General features: G+C 42.3%; 1 protein-coding gene across 2 annotated transcripts in view; it reads left to right on the forward strand.

Moving 5' to 3' along the window:
• The first annotated feature begins 521 nt into the window (after positions 1-521).
• Positions 522-16,941, forward strand: part of col8a1b (collagen, type VIII, alpha 1b) — a 30,083-nt gene continuing 13,663 nt past the window's right edge. Inside the window, exons 1-3 of one of the 2 annotated variants that reach the window (XM_062380709.1) lie at positions 522-633; positions 778-904; positions 15,839-15,961. The gene's annotated coding sequence lies outside the window, so the exon portion shown is untranslated. Of the gene's footprint in view, positions 634-777; positions 905-14,967; positions 15,962-16,941 lie in introns of those variants that run through there. The other variant, XM_062380710.1, reaches the window with a different exon arrangement.

A 16,941-nucleotide genomic window follows, 5' to 3' on the forward strand; every position in this document is an offset into this window, starting at 1 on the left:
TATGGGTCTAAAATTGGAGAGATGTAAAGGAGAACATCAGCAAGATAAGGGTATTGCAGCATTGATTAGAATAAACACTTTGTAGCATAAATTAATCTATGGATTATTGTCTTGTTGTAATCATAGTCCACAATCAGGATCCACCATCAGGAGCGGATGCCACCATAGCCTACAGTCAAGTTAACACTTCACCCAGCCCTTCTGCCAGCAAAGTGGTGAGTAGAAAATTACCTATTTTTCTGTGAACCATGCCTTTTAAGCTTTGTTAAAACGACACCATGTTTTTAGCCTGAATATCTGCTCTTATCCTCTTCTGGGGTCACATTCACACACTGCACACAAGGGTGCTTGAAGGCTGCTTGGTAGAATGACTTCTTCCTCTAACAGACATTTAGACTAAAAACATGATGTCAATGATTCCGTTTCGAGTTTGAATGTTGGGATTTACAGACACTTGGATGACTCCACATCAGCAGTATGGAGGTGTGTCACATTTATTTCAGTTTATTTTTGAAGAATCTGTCACCAATTACTTGAATTGTATTTGATTTGGCTGCAGCGCTGTTTATCCCTGAAACTCCAGAAGTGTTTAGTGGACTCAAACACTTCACCCTCTTCTCCATCGGCACAGGGGTGAGTAGATGATGACTTAATTTTCATTCTTCTGTGAACTATGTCTTTAGGCTTTGTAAAAATGAACGTTTGAATAATAAGTAGATTAACTGTTGTTTAAATTTGCCACTAAAGTAATTTGTCATACTTGTAACCCCCTGTCAGAGCCTACAGGTGGATGCTGCAGTGGAGGAGGGGCTGAAGCAACTGGGAATAATACTGAAGAAGCAGTGCAAGTAAAGGGGATGATGGGAAATTTGTCTCTGCTTAAATAGACGACCTGATGAGGTAGGTATGTATTATGGATGGATGTGGAGAGTGAGGTATGTCACATGATGTATGTGAACGATTGGAGCAGCACAGCTCAAGTTGTCTGCCTGAAGTAGCTTGCAGGCATTGCTCCATTTGTGGAGGACGGAGTATAATTCATGCAGTAGAGGACTAACATCTGAAAAGTAATTCATAGTGGATTTGTTGTTGTTGTTTTTGATTCAAATCAACCTTTAGAAAGTTTGATTAAAACTTTAATTTATATGGTAAATGTTCATGAGGCTACCTTCTAGAGGTTGAAACTATCTATTTCTACTACATTTTGGCAATTTTTTTTAGTATTTTTTGGCATTTTCCAGAATCATGCAGTGGGTGGAGTTGAGCTCAGACCTTAGGTTGAAAATAAACTTAAACGGTACTTATGTAGAAATTCGAGGTAAATTTACATTCTCTTTTCATGCAACTTTAAATGTTGCATGTTTAACTCAACAACTTACACGATAGCCGTATCTACTTTACAAATTAAAATATTTGCTCACAAAACATGTTCTTTTGACCCTTAAAGGGATCATCGAAAAATGAAGATTCACTGATTATCTACTCACCACTGTGTTGATGGAGGGGTGGGTGAAGTGTTTGAGTCCAGGAAACACTCTTGGAGCTTCAGGGGTAAACGGTGTTGCAGCCAATTTCAATACAATTGATGTAATTTGTTGACAGTTTCTTCATTCATTAAAACAAAAGGGAGTTACCACGGCTTGACCTTCATTGCTCCTGTGTGGTCATCCAAGTGTCCGTGAGTCCCGACATTCATATTCGACTCAGAAGGCGTCATTTACACCATGTTATTAGTCTGAATGTCCGCTCTTATCCTCGTCTGGGGTCACTATCGCACATTGCACACACTGCACACAAGGGTGCTCGCAGGGCGTGGTAGAATTACTTATTTTTCTAGCTTCGCTAATTCCGCTAACTGACATTTAGGATAAAAACATGGTGTAAATGATGCCTTTTGAGTCAAGTTTGAATATTGGGATTTACAGACACTTGGAGGGCACCACATCAGTTTATTGGAGGGTTGTTGGGTTTCTTTCAGTTTTTTTTGTTTGAAGAATCTGTCACCATTTACTTTAATTGTGTTGGATTTGGCTGCAACGCTGCTTACCCCTGAAACTCCACAGGTGTTTCCTGGACTCAAACACTTCACCCAACTCTCCATCGGCACAGTGGTGAGTAGACTGAATTTCCATTCTTCTATGAACTATGGCTTTAAGCTTCGTTGAAACGACTGTTTAAATGAAATTGGCCACTTAAGTTATTTTCATCCAAAACAACAAACATTTGTTATTAGCATTTATTCCAGAGTGAGAAATTAACACTCTATTTTAATAATAATTAATTTGAACTATTGTCGGGGGTGAAGATGTGACATCAGGCCCTGCATGGGTTATTGTTATGAGCATTGATAAATTACGAAGATTATTGTCCAATTGATACTTTGCTCAGTGATTGAGTTGTCCATTATCCATATCTGCGGTTTTTAAGCATAGATGAATGTGACCGAACCAGTTGTGGAAGATGGTGATATTCAAGCAATAAATGTGTAACATCAGTTACATCTAATTTAGATAGTTATTGAGTTGTGGTGTTTTTTCAGTGGCTAAATTGATATTTTGGTCCAAGGCATTTGATAAAACACTTTATGGCAAATATTCATAGAGACTGCCCTCTATAGGTTGAAACCAGCTATTTCAACCAAATTTTGGTAATTTCTCTGTAGTCCTCTGCCCATTCTTCCGCATTTCAGAATCATGCAGTGGGTGGAGTTGGGTTCAGACCTTATGGTCGAGATGAATAGAATGTGTTGTACTTATGTTTAAATTTGAAGTGCATTTACATTATTTTCTTTTCATGTAACTTAAAGATTCAGTGAGTGGAATAGTGACATCTAGTGGTGAGGTAGCATGTTGCAGCTGAATACCCTTCAAATTAAACTGTCCACTTTAGTTAATTTTAATGCAAAACGACAAACATTTAATCATTGAATTTCTTGTGAAGATTATGTTCCTGTTGATACTTTCCTCCGTTGTAAGCATAGATGAATGTGTGCAATAGACCCAGTTGGGGAAGACGTGTATAATTCATGCAGTAGAGGGCTAACATCTGTTAAAACAAGTGTCAAGGTTAAAGAGCACAGCAGCAGCCTGTCCTTGGTGTTATTTAGTTGCATGCCGTCGCGGACCATCTGTCCTCCCCTGTAACGTCTCCCTGTTTAACTTGGACCCCGAAACACGTCTGTCCCCGCTCTCCTTCCAAGGAAAACCCTGTAAAAGCGTGTTAGTCCGAGCCAGGGCCGAGACCCGAGAAGGTGAGGCCTGTGAACCATGTTTGTGCCAAGTCCAGCAAAGGCAGAACCACGGGGAATGCGTCCAGGTCTCTGTGCGGAGGCAGAGTGTGAATCCTTGTCGCTCAGGTCCCGTGCCAAACTGCACTCTGATCCCAAACCGAGAGAGCACTTCACGAGAGGAAATGGTTCTTTAATGTTGTTTCTTAAATTGGACAGGTAGCCGCAGACACCAGAGAGTCCTGGTTAAATTCATCGGGCTGATGTGAAATAATGGGAGTGATTAATTAAAAATGCAAGTTTGTAAGGGGGGGGGGGGGGAGCACTGAATTTCTTTTTTGTTTTGGAATCTACCAGGAAAGGAGAAGACTGGGAGGAAGGACGTCTTCGGAAACCAAACTGAAAAATAAAATGGGTTAGACTAAACATGCGGACAATGCCTGCATGTCCGCGAGGGGAATTTGTGGATAGTGAACAATCTTAAGCTTTGCTCTAGCTCCTAAATCCCTTTTTGTTAAACACGCCTCCATCCACAGGGAATCTCTGCTGATCTTTCTGTGAAGTTCTTATCACATTAAGAAAATCATTTGCTACAGCATTACACCATCAGTTTTTAGGGTTTTTAATCAGAAGCGGAGCCGGGACTGAGTGCAGTCAGGCAGATAATTGGAGATGAGGTCATTATCACTTTTGGAAAAACTTAGGCCACTCTCTCAGCAGAGAAATTGATGACTTTCAATTTCACTCACTGTTTCACTTTATGTATTTTCCTGTAAGCGTCTTGAGGATGAGGAATCGTATGTCTCATATATAATATTGCTGTTAAATCAGTTAAGATCAATATCTAGAACAAATAAACAAAGAATTGTGTTTTGTGCATGCAAGTGGAAAAATAAAACTGAGCAACCAACATTTATTATTTGGTCCTTATTGATTGTCACTTAAAACTAGATATAACATGTTTGTTAATTTTTCTTAAGAGGTACTAGTGGATGGATTCAAGATGTTTGCTTGTCCCCAGAGGGAAATTGGTTAGTCAAAGGACTTTTTCCACAAACATAACAAACACAAACATTGCACCTTAAACAGCTGTGGATTGACATAGGTCGACATTAGGTCATTTTTGTGTTTTTTAAAAAGCTAACAACTTGTGGAATACAGAACACATTTGTGGTACTTTTGTAATAATGTCATCCAGATGGGAGCAGTTTGAATGAGGAGGTGAGAGGACGGCCTTTGTCCATATTTGGTCATGTAAATCCCAACAGTTTATTGGCTGTTGGGACAGTTTTTCTCGGTCTTTGTCCTTTGCTGCAGTGGCGTTACCAAACCAAAAGATTTATGAGGCATTTTTTTTCCTCCAATATTATTTAAAAGCTTCAACTAGGCTCCAAGATGTCAGGGCCACTCTCCCGGCACTGATCAGACTGGTGGGCCCGCCTTAGCAGAGGGATTGAAAAGCTGAAAGACTCAGAGATGCACAACTGATGATATAACTTCTGGTTAGCCAGTTAAATGCCAAAGGGATATTAACCTTCACGTCATTGGTTCAAAAAGGAATTTGAATTAAACTAACTTGTCTAAAAACCGCTGTCGAGAGCATGTAAAAGCAACAGAAGATAATATAACCCTTTGCTGTAAAGCCATGGTGGCTAATCGAGAGCCTGAAAATTATAAGTAATAGTAGTTTATCTTGTTTCAAAAAGTTTTTCCAAGCCAAACATTTGTCTTTAAAACTTTCACCGTGGACTGAGTTTTGCAAAAGCTGCTTTCAGTGACCGAACATGCAGTTTACATGTGGATGAAACGCATGCTATAAGCTATGCTTTAAAAAACACTGGACAGTAGGTTTCCTCGTGTTTTTCAGTTGTATGCCACTTGGCCACTGCTCTCTGGGGATTCATATGTACTCTACAGAAATGAGTGTCCCTCTTCTCATCGAACTTTATCTAACCAAATTATTCAGGTGAGAGAGTTCTGTGCGATGGCGCCGATCTCCCACCTTGGCGCCGAAATGCCAGCATTTTTGGTTTGGGTGGTCCGAGCGCAGCACAGGCTGCACCCTGACAGACATCCACCGCAGTCCAGCATATTTTTTCGAGCAGCTCATGTGAAAAATGCTATAAATACCAGTAGCCCAAAAAAGGAGGCAAACTGCCCTCGCCGTCCACCTGCAGTCAATTAGTCCGTCGGCCTGCTCTGCCTCAGCCGCCGAGTTCGCTCCGATCAAAGTGAGCGTGAATTCTCACACGCAGGATTACTTCAATCTACTGTACAAGGGGACGTGTGCCAGACACGTTACAAACACGTGTAACGTGTCTGGCACAGGTTGGGATACATGTGTGATCCATTTTCGAAACCATCAAATCTACAGTGTTATTTTTATTTGTCAGATGTGGCATTTTGGAAAAGCTTTGTTTGAATTCAGATATTGTTAGTCTTCTCTCCTTTTAATTTAAATGCTCAATAATTGGTGTCTGTTGATGTGATTTATTTAAAAGATTGTAACTGAAGGCCAGCATGGATTTCATGAGACCGATTTGCAGGAGCGCAGAGAGTCAAAACTCAGAAGAGTGAATCTTTAATGTTTATTTCAAGGCTGATGTGCATGTGCACATTTCACATTTTTATAACAGATTAAGTGTTTTGTAGTTTTTGTGTTTTGGGAACCGTTTTGCTCCATGGCTCTATTTTTATTCCTGTCTATTGATTGGTGGTTTGCATGTCTTTAAGATGGATTCCACAGAGAAGCTACAGAAGCGATTGGTAGGGAAACTTGGTGGATGCAGTGTGGGTCAGGGAAGAAGTCTGAACATTTTCTTTGATTTCTCAGATGAGTAAATCAGGCATATTAAGGCAACTGGAGCCGATTTTAGTTTGTGCAGCTTGATTTGACTTTAGGGAACTATTTGGCCTTCTCGTCATGCAATGTTGTTGACAGAGGAGTTTGAACATTTTCTTAATTGACTTATTCTCCTCTGAAAATTCGAATAGTTTCACATCTGCCTTTTAAAGATGCACAATGGTGGATCCAGGCTGGGACAGGCCCTGACTTTACTTTACTTTCAGGCCTCGTAAGCTATAATGTTGCCCCATATAAAGTATATTATCCAAAGTCAGGTAGTGAAACTTGTAGCCTCTCAGATTTATCACTTGCATTAAAAAAATCCATCGTGAATTCTTCAGCGGCGACGTTTCTTTCTGTCAACGCGGCCTGTGTGTAATCTCTCTGCGAGCGCCTTCCCTCCCTCGGCCAATAATAACTCGTCCTCCTGGCAAAGGAAGAGAGCGAGCGCTCAGGCAGTCAAAGCTGGACAAACAGGGCCCGTAGAGTGAGGAGCTGCTGAGGAGACGCAGACCCACTGCAAAGCCCAGCTGTAGCCCCCTGCCTGTCATTTCCCTTCTCGGGGTCTGGCTCCCTTCTTATTATTGTCCCGTCTCTGTTTTGACTCCATCTTTCTCACACTCTCACCATTCTCACATCTATACCCGCTCTTTGAATCCACATGTACTTTATGCAGTGAAGTGTTGAGGACAGTGCAGCAGCGGCGTCTATTTATGTGACTGGTGGTGATGTACAACATTAGTGCACAGAGTTGAGAAGATGTGAAAACACGTTCATGTCTGTGGCTTGTTTTGAAGTTCTATTGGATGGGTTAGCTTTTTTTTGCAAAAATTGTTATTAGATTGATTTTAAGTCTATTAAACATGTTTAAACCTGAACGGTTTGTCTCTGGCTGTGTTTGAAACCAGTTTATTGGTTTTAATACAGTGGCTGCGTATAATATTTAAAGTGAGCACTATTACGTGTAGTACTCAGCCATGTGGCTATTTCCTAGAGGCAGTAAATACCAGTGTAATGTCTTTGAATCAACCTTACATAAAATACCTGTGGAAAGTATTTGCTTGGAAAGGAGAGTGCTCATTTCATACCCGTCTTCAGTTACTTGCATCCTGCTTGAGTTACTCGTACCAGTGCTGGAGTTTTGAGTATTTTTCTCTCACTATACGGAGTGCAGACAGAGTACTTTGAGTGTTGTTTACTTTCACAAGAAATCAAAGGCCTCACTAACATGATATGAGAGTTAGAATTTTAGATTTACTCTGACCGTGAAGCTGTAGGCTGTGTAAACACACTTAACATAACTTGAGAAATCCAGTGTTTTTAAAAGTAATTCTGTTGTGTAACTCTGTTTATCTTTGCAGCACAGAATTGATTTTTAATGATCTGACATTTCAACATGACTTTTTAAATTTGAAACTAGATCTCCAGTGCCTCCAGATGGGCGAAGTTATCCAAATTAACTTAAGTAATACAAGCAATATATTTTGTAAAAAATTTCAAAAGAGTCTCAAATTGCTGTGAATCCTGAGTCAGATGTAATAACGTTAGTTTATCCTGCTAATTGAAATAAGCAGGGATCAGATATAACAGGAAAGAAAATACGTCTGGGATTTGCTAAATTTCATCTTTAATGCAATTTGAAGGTTGTAAAAGTAAAACTTTTTTTACATTTACTGTAACTAATCCAGAAACCTCTCCTGTGTGGCAGAACAGGGCTTGGGTCAGTTTACTTGTCTCCTCCAGAGGAATGCTGGGAATTATTTACACGGTCTGCTTCTGCTGTTTTCCAGTCTGACTAAGTTTTGCTGTTTCTGGATGCGCACACAGAGACGCACAAAGATAAATGCTTGTACACATACACAGAGACACACACCTACTCACTCTGACATTCACACACTCACACTCTTTAACTGACTCTCACACACTGTCTCTCACACACTCACTCTCTCACTCTGATTCACTCACTCTATCACACTGGCTCACTCATTCGTACACTCTCACTCTCTCTCACACTGTCTCTCACACTGTCTGATTCTCTCACTCATTCGTACACTGACTCTTACTCTCACACACTATCTCTCACACTCTCTTACTCTGATTCACTCACTCTCTCACACTGTCTCACTCTTTCATACACTCTCTCCCACTCTCTCTAACTCTCTCACTGCTACATCCACTCACACAAACAAAGACCCACTCAACCCAGAGTGCCCCTAGTTTCATGGCCTGCTTGTCTTAATGAGAAACTTTGGATAGAGGTCGACTTGTGTGTGTGTGTGTGAACGTCTGTGTGTAAATCCTGTGAAAGACAGAGTCTGGGATCAACATTCAGTCTCTGGCGAGCGCAGCGTCCTGGTCTGGTTGGCGAGTTGTAAAAGTGAGGTTGATTTGAAGATATTGGTGCAAATATTTCGCCAAGTGCAGAAATAAAACGGGGCTTTGTGGTTTTCGTCTAACACACAAGCGGGAAGGAATTTCTCGCCTCCATCGAAACAAAACTATTTCTGTTCAGCGTCACCGGACAAATGTACCTGAAAACTCTTCATGAACTATTTCACAACATGCGGCCAGAATACCTGCGGCCCGGTGCTTTTCACAGTTCAAAGCATTTAGTGTGCGCGGTGAATTAGAAACTACCCAGCAACTGCAGCTTGACCTGCAGGATAGGGGGGTGAAAATGGTTCTTTAAATTAGTGCGGACAGCTCCGACGGTCGGGTTTCGTGGAAACGAGGCAAGAGTTTGGCTCAGTGTCTGACTCCAGAGGAAAAACATGAGCTTATATTCACACGTGCGCCAAAATAGTCTGACAATTATAGTAATGTCATTTTAAGTCCTTTGGGTTGTTTTACGTTAGTTTTTGGGAGTACTTGTTCCTCTGATTCCACAGTAATGATTCTATTTTTGTTAGATATCTTTGTTGTGTCTAAATGATGGTTTGAATAAGATTATTTCTTTAACGTGGAGAAGGTCATACAGGACAATTCAGTGGTATGAAAAAATTGAGGTATTTCAAACTCATCCCAGATTATAGAAGCAGGGCTACTCAGTATTTTATACAAGTGTAAAACATATATGTTTTATATATGGCATGTAGGCAATACACTGTATTTTCAGTGAGTCAAAGCTTCTAAGTACAAATAAGACTTGTGTCATTAATCTTATTTTTTAGACGTATTCAGGGTATTCGAGTGTGAGAATAGAAACTTTAACACTTGTTTTCAAAGTTAATATTTATACAGTCCCCTGAACATGAGTTCTTGTCCCAGCCTAATTCTTGAGTCCACACGTTACTCACTACTCACCTCCTTCACTTTATTTGTCCCGAACCCAGCGGGCCCAGACTTTGGCGTACCAGATTAAAACTTGCAATGACTCTGCATCTTTCCGAGCAGGGAGCAGACCCCCCCCCACCCCCTTTTGGATCCACCTCAAATCGATTTAATTTGCTTCCCAACGTCGTTGAGCGCCGGGGGTTGCCAGTCCACACATGTCTGGCCCCCGTTCCAAGGGCAGCAGAGGTATGAAACGCAAACCGAAGGGTTTGGCTCGAACCTTTCAGCTAAATAAATAAAACATCTGAGAGGGAGTCGCTCCTAAAGCTGCGGTGTTCTCTCGTGTACGTGCAGTAATCCTGACGGACAGAGTTTACCTTGGTGTCCAAGGCCGCTGGAGGTGGAGTGCTCAGAGTCGGATGACAGCAGAGTTGACAAAGTTTTATAACTGTGTCCATGTGCTGTGGAAAAATATATTTATCTGCAGTGTGGCTATTAGATTATGAGGACAGTAGTCCAGATAAGTTTAGTTTCTTGTTTAGTTTTTAATTGGTTGCCTTTAATTGCAATTATATGTATTCCACATGTTCAGTCATCAAAGCCTCCAGCATGTATCAAATATTCAGTAACCTGGTGATGATTGTAATTTCAGTACAGGCTGCAGAGGGGCAGAAAAGTTAAACAGCAATGGATCATATTCACCTTCCTCATTCAGCAATTACTTGAATCCCGTTGTATGCGAGCCATTACACGGCTGCCCAGAAACGCATTGCACATAAAAGTGTGCACAAAAGCTCTATTGACGCCGAGACAGCAGCAGAATGAAGTGGAGCTCACTCGAGAGGAAACGGTTGGGTCACGTCTTCTGTGACTATGGAGGAAGTTTGTCGTATCTGAGGGAAGAATCTCGATGTCGTTTGGGCTACGACTATGTGAAGTTTCACAATGTTAAAGAAAGTGGTAAAGGATGTTTCTGGATTACTCCTCCTGATTCGGATCTGCTCCAATGTTTAACGAATTCTTCACTTTCGTGGTCTTTCATCCAGTAGTCTTCGTAATTGTCCAGTAGTCTTCGTAATCTGCTAGCTAGAGAAATAACCCAATATTGGGGGAAATATTGGGTTGGGTTGATGTAAAAGTCAATATATTCAAGCTGATGCACCAATGTTTACCACTATGCATCCATCCATTCAATTAATGGATGGATTGAAGGCTTGACTCTATTGGGAGGCCCATGCTAGATTGGCCACAGGTTTGATTCTGACCCGGCCCTTTGCTGCATGTCGTCCATGACTCAAAGAAAACTCTGAATGACCTAGAAAAATGGCCGTGCCAACAACTTATTAAGAGCCCACATGGAAACACTTGACAATCTAATCATATCCAACGATGTAGCCGTGTATTAAATTATACTCATCCAACCGTTCACTTCATCCAGCAAGTTGATTTTAAAATCTGCAGACGATTGCATCATAGTCGGGGAAATAGGAAAAGATCTGTCGTCCACACCACATCCCACATGTTGACATGTTTCCCCGTGAAATGACACTAACCAAGCAGGAAAGGAGGTGTAGGACACGTCCGCTTAATGACCACAGGAAATGTTGGCAGAAGGCGTGGGCAGCTAACGATCCTCTTCCTGTGATATCACACGGAACTAGCGTGCTTCGGTTTACCCCCGTAATTGCTCTGAATTCACGGAGACAACATACGACTGTGTCAAAATGAATACCTGGCACGTTTTTGTTTTCCCAACACTAAGTGGCACGACCAGTATTATGTTAGCGCAAGCGGTCCCACGTGGCGTGGAACAGTGACCGGCTCACATGCTGTGACCTAATAATGAAAATATTTGACTTTCTGGGCAATTTATTTATTTTCACAGGGTTTGGCATTTTGTTAGGGACTTACAAAAAGGTAACCATGCATTTCTGCAGAATAACCCCCCCCCCCGTGTTTCTACCTTATATTTTGCCCATGGAAAAGCAGCAGTAGCTTCAGCTGCAGTGATTCTGAGCTACAAGGTATTTTCGATTTGGAAGGCTACTACAGTTGGCCTTTTTCTTGTCTGCATGTTTGCCATTAGATATTACAGGTTTGTGTGTGGCAGATTTATGGTGCGTTTTCAGAATTTATTTGGGACGGCTGTGACAGTCTGACAATGTTGTCTACTAAGCGATTAGGCAGTCATGACACAGGTAGTTATCTGTTTTAGTTTGGGGTTTTATTTTGTAGGCCTCGTTTTTCTATGAAATTGACTTCCTTCATTTGTGTATCCCTCCAGTTTTGTGCTCACAGCTCTGGGTTCCTGGCTGACAGTTTTTCTAAGGTCGCCTGCTCCAGCCCCTGTTCCTGGTTCCTCCGCAGCGAGGTCTAGACGGCTCCTCCTTGTCCTCAGGCCATCTGCCAAGGTCCAGTTCTGGTTCACACTCCGCTTCAGATGCCAGTCTATGTTCCAGTTCCTGCTCCAACTTCATGGTCGGCCCCACACCTGAGTGTTCTCAAACGATTTCATGTTGTGAACGCATTTGAAGTGGACAATCTTGACATGTGAAAGATGAACTCTGTTCTGTCTTTTTCTGGAGTTCATGTCTGAAAAAGGTCAAATGCTGTCTTTATTTTGTGGTCAAAAACCATAGCTTAAAAAGAATGCTAATAAACGATCAACATGAAACATGTCAGTGTTGTTTTCTCAGACCTTTGTCTGAGAAAACAACTGCCACAATATCCCCATGTAGTTCACTCAAAAGTGAGACTATTCCTCTCATAAAAGACTGCAGTACGTAAAAGGGTTTAATGCCCACGGTGAACACTTCGGGCTTAATTGGAAGTGTTGCGTGCTTCAGGCTGTTCCACCAGTTGAGCCGTCTTTAAGTCTCACTGCACCGCTGCGTGCGCCAGCTGCAGTTAAGACACAGCTGGGAGCTCCACAGAGGGCTAAATGATTTTCTCTTAAAAAGTCTCAACGAAGGCATGAAGACCGTCCTCTCCAAAAAACCTTTTTGTATCCGCTCGCTGTCCCACCGCCAAATTCTCCAAATCATCCACCAAAGATGGAGAGGAACATCTGAAGTCGCAGGCCCGGCTCCGAGACGAGCGGATTAACGGCCAGACAGAAAAATTCAGAGGTGGTCGCGAGAGAGCAAAGAGCTCGTCACCGCATGAAGTAACTGCTTCCAGCAGTGGGTTTGCATGTTTGGCCGTGAGGAAGCTGCTGCAGCCCTTAATGCATGTTGTGACTGGGAACGTATACACAGTTCTGCCTCATTGCATGGAGGCCATTAGCCCTCTTACCCCACAGCTATAACTGGTATTTAGATTGCACGGTTTCCATGAAATGACATCATGTAGTTAATGTCTGTTTGAGACCAAATCTTGCCAGGTAGATTGTTTATCTAGAAAATGGATGGTAGGGAAGTTCAAAGGTGTCACATTTCTGAAGATGTAACAAAAGTAAATTCCTCCGCTTGAGTTTGATGTATGAAGATTTGCAAAATGCTGGAGAGCTCGCATCTCTCCACAAGGTTTTAGAGTGAGTCACAGTCAGGGCCTGGATGATGGATGAGGACTCGGAGGTGCAGTGAGAAAGTGTGTTGCTGTGTAGTTTCTCAGGTCTGAATCTTGAATGTTTGGCACGTCGCGGGGTGTTCACTGCCTGCAGCACAACCCAGGTCGACCATTTAAAATACGTAGAAATGGAAAGTTGTTGTTTTCCATCTGTAAATCTAACATGAGATGGATCAGATAAAATGTAAATGTATGCCCTCAGAGTCCCTATAAAAATGTTCAGTTTGCCAAGTCAGTGGTCGCAGTAAACATTGCACACCTTCTGTTTCAGCCACAGCATACCAGCACAAACTTTAATTAACAAGCTTTAGGGTTTTCCACAGTGGATCTAATTGTCCTGTCCTGCTAAATTATTTCCTGAGCACTTTGGAAAAAGTTGAGGTCCCGTCAACATCGACGCCAAAGTTAAATGTGTCGAATTAAAAACCACATCGGTAGACAAATGTTTTTAAACATCAAGTTGTCCTTGATCTGATAAATCAATATAAACCAATATAGCTTACTTTTATGGGCTTTAAAAAACAGATTTAAAAAAAGAAAACCTGTGCCGGGAAAATAAATTTAAAATATTTTGTTCCAATGTCCCTTCGAATGCATCTCAGTGTAGTTTTGAATTTGGACCGCAATATATCTAGTTCCTGCCAAATCATATTCATGGAGACTGGTGTAGTCAAATTACCGTCAATCACACAGAAGCGGTTGCAAAATTTAGACAGGTCCTGATTTTTTGGTTTCGAGAGTGACATCTGTGTATCGTGTAAAACTTCAGGGAAAGACTGTGAATACCCTGCAGGAGTCTTTGTGATTAGTACGAAATTAGAAACACACACAGTGCTGTTGAGACGGCGCATCCACCTGTTTGCATTAGTCATGACTGGGAGCCGCCAATCCCAAGATGAAAAGCGAGCTGATTGAAGAACAGGAAACGGGGAGAACTGCGAGTTACTGCCAGTGCGTTTCATGTGGAGGCGGTAATTTGGCTGCGAGATTGGAGCAGGTTAATATCTACGTGAACACGCAGACGGGGATGAGGTCACCGTTTCCAAGCAGATGAGTTTGTGTACGCTGGGAAAACCGAGAAGTCTGTCCATTGGAGAGAAGAGAAACGTTTTTTTTTTTTTTAGTCTGGCAAAGGAGATCTGTCCAAATGTCTGTTTATCTCAGCAATTTAAGACGTCGGTGAAGTCATAACTATGAACGTCGTGAATTGCTTAAAAGACAAATTAGTCACTGAATTTCAGCTCGAAGACGCCGACGGTAAAATGAGTCGGGACGGTAAACCGAGCTGTTTTCTTTATACACAATTCCTGCACAAGGAAGAAGTTGAACAGCAACACAAACAGAAAGAACACAAGGAATAATTCATCTGATGTAAACCAGCTGTTCAGAGTGTAAATGCCCCCCCCCCCCCCCCCCCCTTCCTTGGCTGGTTCCTTCAGCACAGTGAATAATTTGGACAAAAGCTACATGTCTTTGACGTTTCACACCAAGAACTCTGGCGTAGAGTCGCACAGGAATGCAGATGCAACCCAAGCAGGCCCGAGCATCATTTCCAGCTCATCCCTCGTGTTGTTTTCATCAACATTTAGATTTTGTTTGACACTTTGCGACTCCTTTACCTTAAAAACTGCAGCTTCAGAATTGGTTTGATGGTTCACTGACTTGGAATAGAACGAATGGCGTCCTCTTTCTTTCCCACTCCTCACCCTGAACGTCGGCTCTTGCTCCATAGGTCACTTTAGTGAGCGGGTACGATCTCCTGTGAGAATTGACTGACTCACGGTTTCAGTAATGCCGAACTGCAGATCAGTTAAAACAGTCAAAACCAGCAATAATCTCAAATATTTAGCGAGGAAAACTTTTAAAATAGAAGGAATTCTGAACAGAGTTTGGTGGATAGAGGCCAGGGGATCATAGGAAATATCCTCTGTTCAGTGTGTTTGTGTTGTCCCACTCACTTAACCCAGTCAGAGCTCCACTCGACACATCCTTGGTTTTTTTCTCTACAAGACAAACCGTTTAAGCCTCATTTATGCTCAAAGTATGCATATGAAAACTGACAGAGCCTTCTCTCAGTAGTCTGTGTTCATTTTGACTGTTTGCACGTTTTAAAGCTAACGGATATGGACGGATAGCAGTACCACCGCAAATCATGGGATGTCGTGATTTATTTAATGGCCTCACAGACCACCAGGCGCTTTTATTATCACAGCCAAGTTTGCTCTCCATTCTGAGCTGCCCTCTAGTGGATGCATTGCTAAACAGCCATGCCGATGTTGACGACACATGGGTTGATCTGTGGGTTGTCGTGTTTTTGGTAAATTCGCCTAGTGTTGCTTAAAACTGACCCAATTCCAGCAAAACTGCATTCATCTCAGTTAAACTAAGGTTTAGTGTCAATTTGCAATTGTTTGTATACAGAACCGAGATGGGGAACATGCGAGTATTGTCAACGCGAGTATGTCAACATGCTGAGGTCGGCAAATAATCAAATAATGAGTGACAGCATCTGAGAAATTTGATTTTGTCCTCAGAAAAATTAGCCTAGTTGTGAATTTGCTGTCAACCACTGTGTGCGCCCTGTTGTAGTCAGAAAGTAGAACCCCTCCTCTCAGCTCGCTGTTGACCCCAGCCAGCGCTGGCTAACCAAAGTGAGACCATGCCTTTTTAAATCTTTCCGCATGCAAAGAATGCAGAGAGAGGTCCAAGTCAAACAAGAATCTTCCTCCAGGTGATATATCGTCGTGCAGCTGATTGGGTTTCCGTTCCCCCCCCTCCCCGGTTTTGCTTCTGTCTGCGATGACCTCAAATGCTGCAAACATGTAGTGGTTTCCTTCTCCTCGCACAGATCCCCGTTTCCCTCCCTCCCTCCTCTCTCATGCATGTACTGATCCAGTGCTTCTCTTCTCTCTCTCTCTCTGCTCAAGCGGCTCCACCCACCTGCAGATAAAAGCCAAGCCCGGGCAGAGCTGCCGTTCAGCGTCCGTCTGTCCCAAACTCCTCAGAGCTCTGTGATACTTCCACCCTGCAGCAGCACAGCACGCACAAAGGTAAGCGATGCCCGGACCCTGGCACAGCGGGAGCTCGGCCACCAACTTTGTATGGGTGCAATCCACTGCAGTACAATGCTTCCAGTTTGGGTTTTCCTTAACTTCTTGTGCAGTTGCAGCATCCTAAGTGGAAAATATTTCCATTTTCTCTTTCTCTGGTTTTTGAATTCTTGGAGCAATGCACAGGAAGATTGGGATGGCACACGGACATCCCATTGTTTCAGAAGATTTTTTTCACAGATCCCAGTGCTGGGAACTCTGCAGATCCCAAAGACCAAACGGCATAGTTCTAGGGATAAACCCTTGGTGCGGCATCTTGTTTGAATTAAACACCACTAACTGGAAGGAAACTTCTTAGACATGTTTGTGTTTGAGGAAGAAAAGGATTCAGTGTTGAGGTCATTCGTTTCAGCAAGTCTACTTAAACACGATGGAAACCCGAGTAAAAATCAGTTTCAAACTTTCTGGCAGCGCATTGGTTCTGAGAAACGAGTCAGATGGAAAATTTGGGCTTTTATGCAACTTTTTTTGTTGGTATAGCTTCCACCTAGAACATGCAGATGTGACTGTTTTCAGCCCCGAGTTTTGCCTCTTTAACCTCTCGGCATAATTTGATCTGATTGAATCCAAGTGCGCACCTGCCAGGAAACGTTTGGGAATCCCTGCTTCACACCCACCGAGGATTTATTACAAGGTCACGCATGCCCAAGGTTCCTTCACCTCTCCTTAAGTGGAAATGTGTTTTAATAGCTGCTCTATTGACTGATTTGCGAAAGCAGACAAGCTTTGGTGCAAGTAGAAGATGTGGAAAATAAATTCAAGATGTTTTTTGTTTGTATGGAGAAAACAATACAAACAATACAAAGCAATCAGCAACAGGAAATCTTTGTATGATTTCCTGTTGCTGATTGCAGCCGTTTCAAACCCCCAGCCTTAGATTTCTGTTTAAGATTATCCTGTTTTTACTTTCTCAGTGAGAA

This window comes from Platichthys flesus, chromosome 22 (assembly GCF_949316205.1).
Source record: "Platichthys flesus chromosome 22, fPlaFle2.1, whole genome shotgun sequence".
Lineage (NCBI taxonomy): Eukaryota > Metazoa > Chordata > Actinopteri > Pleuronectiformes > Pleuronectidae > Platichthys > Platichthys flesus.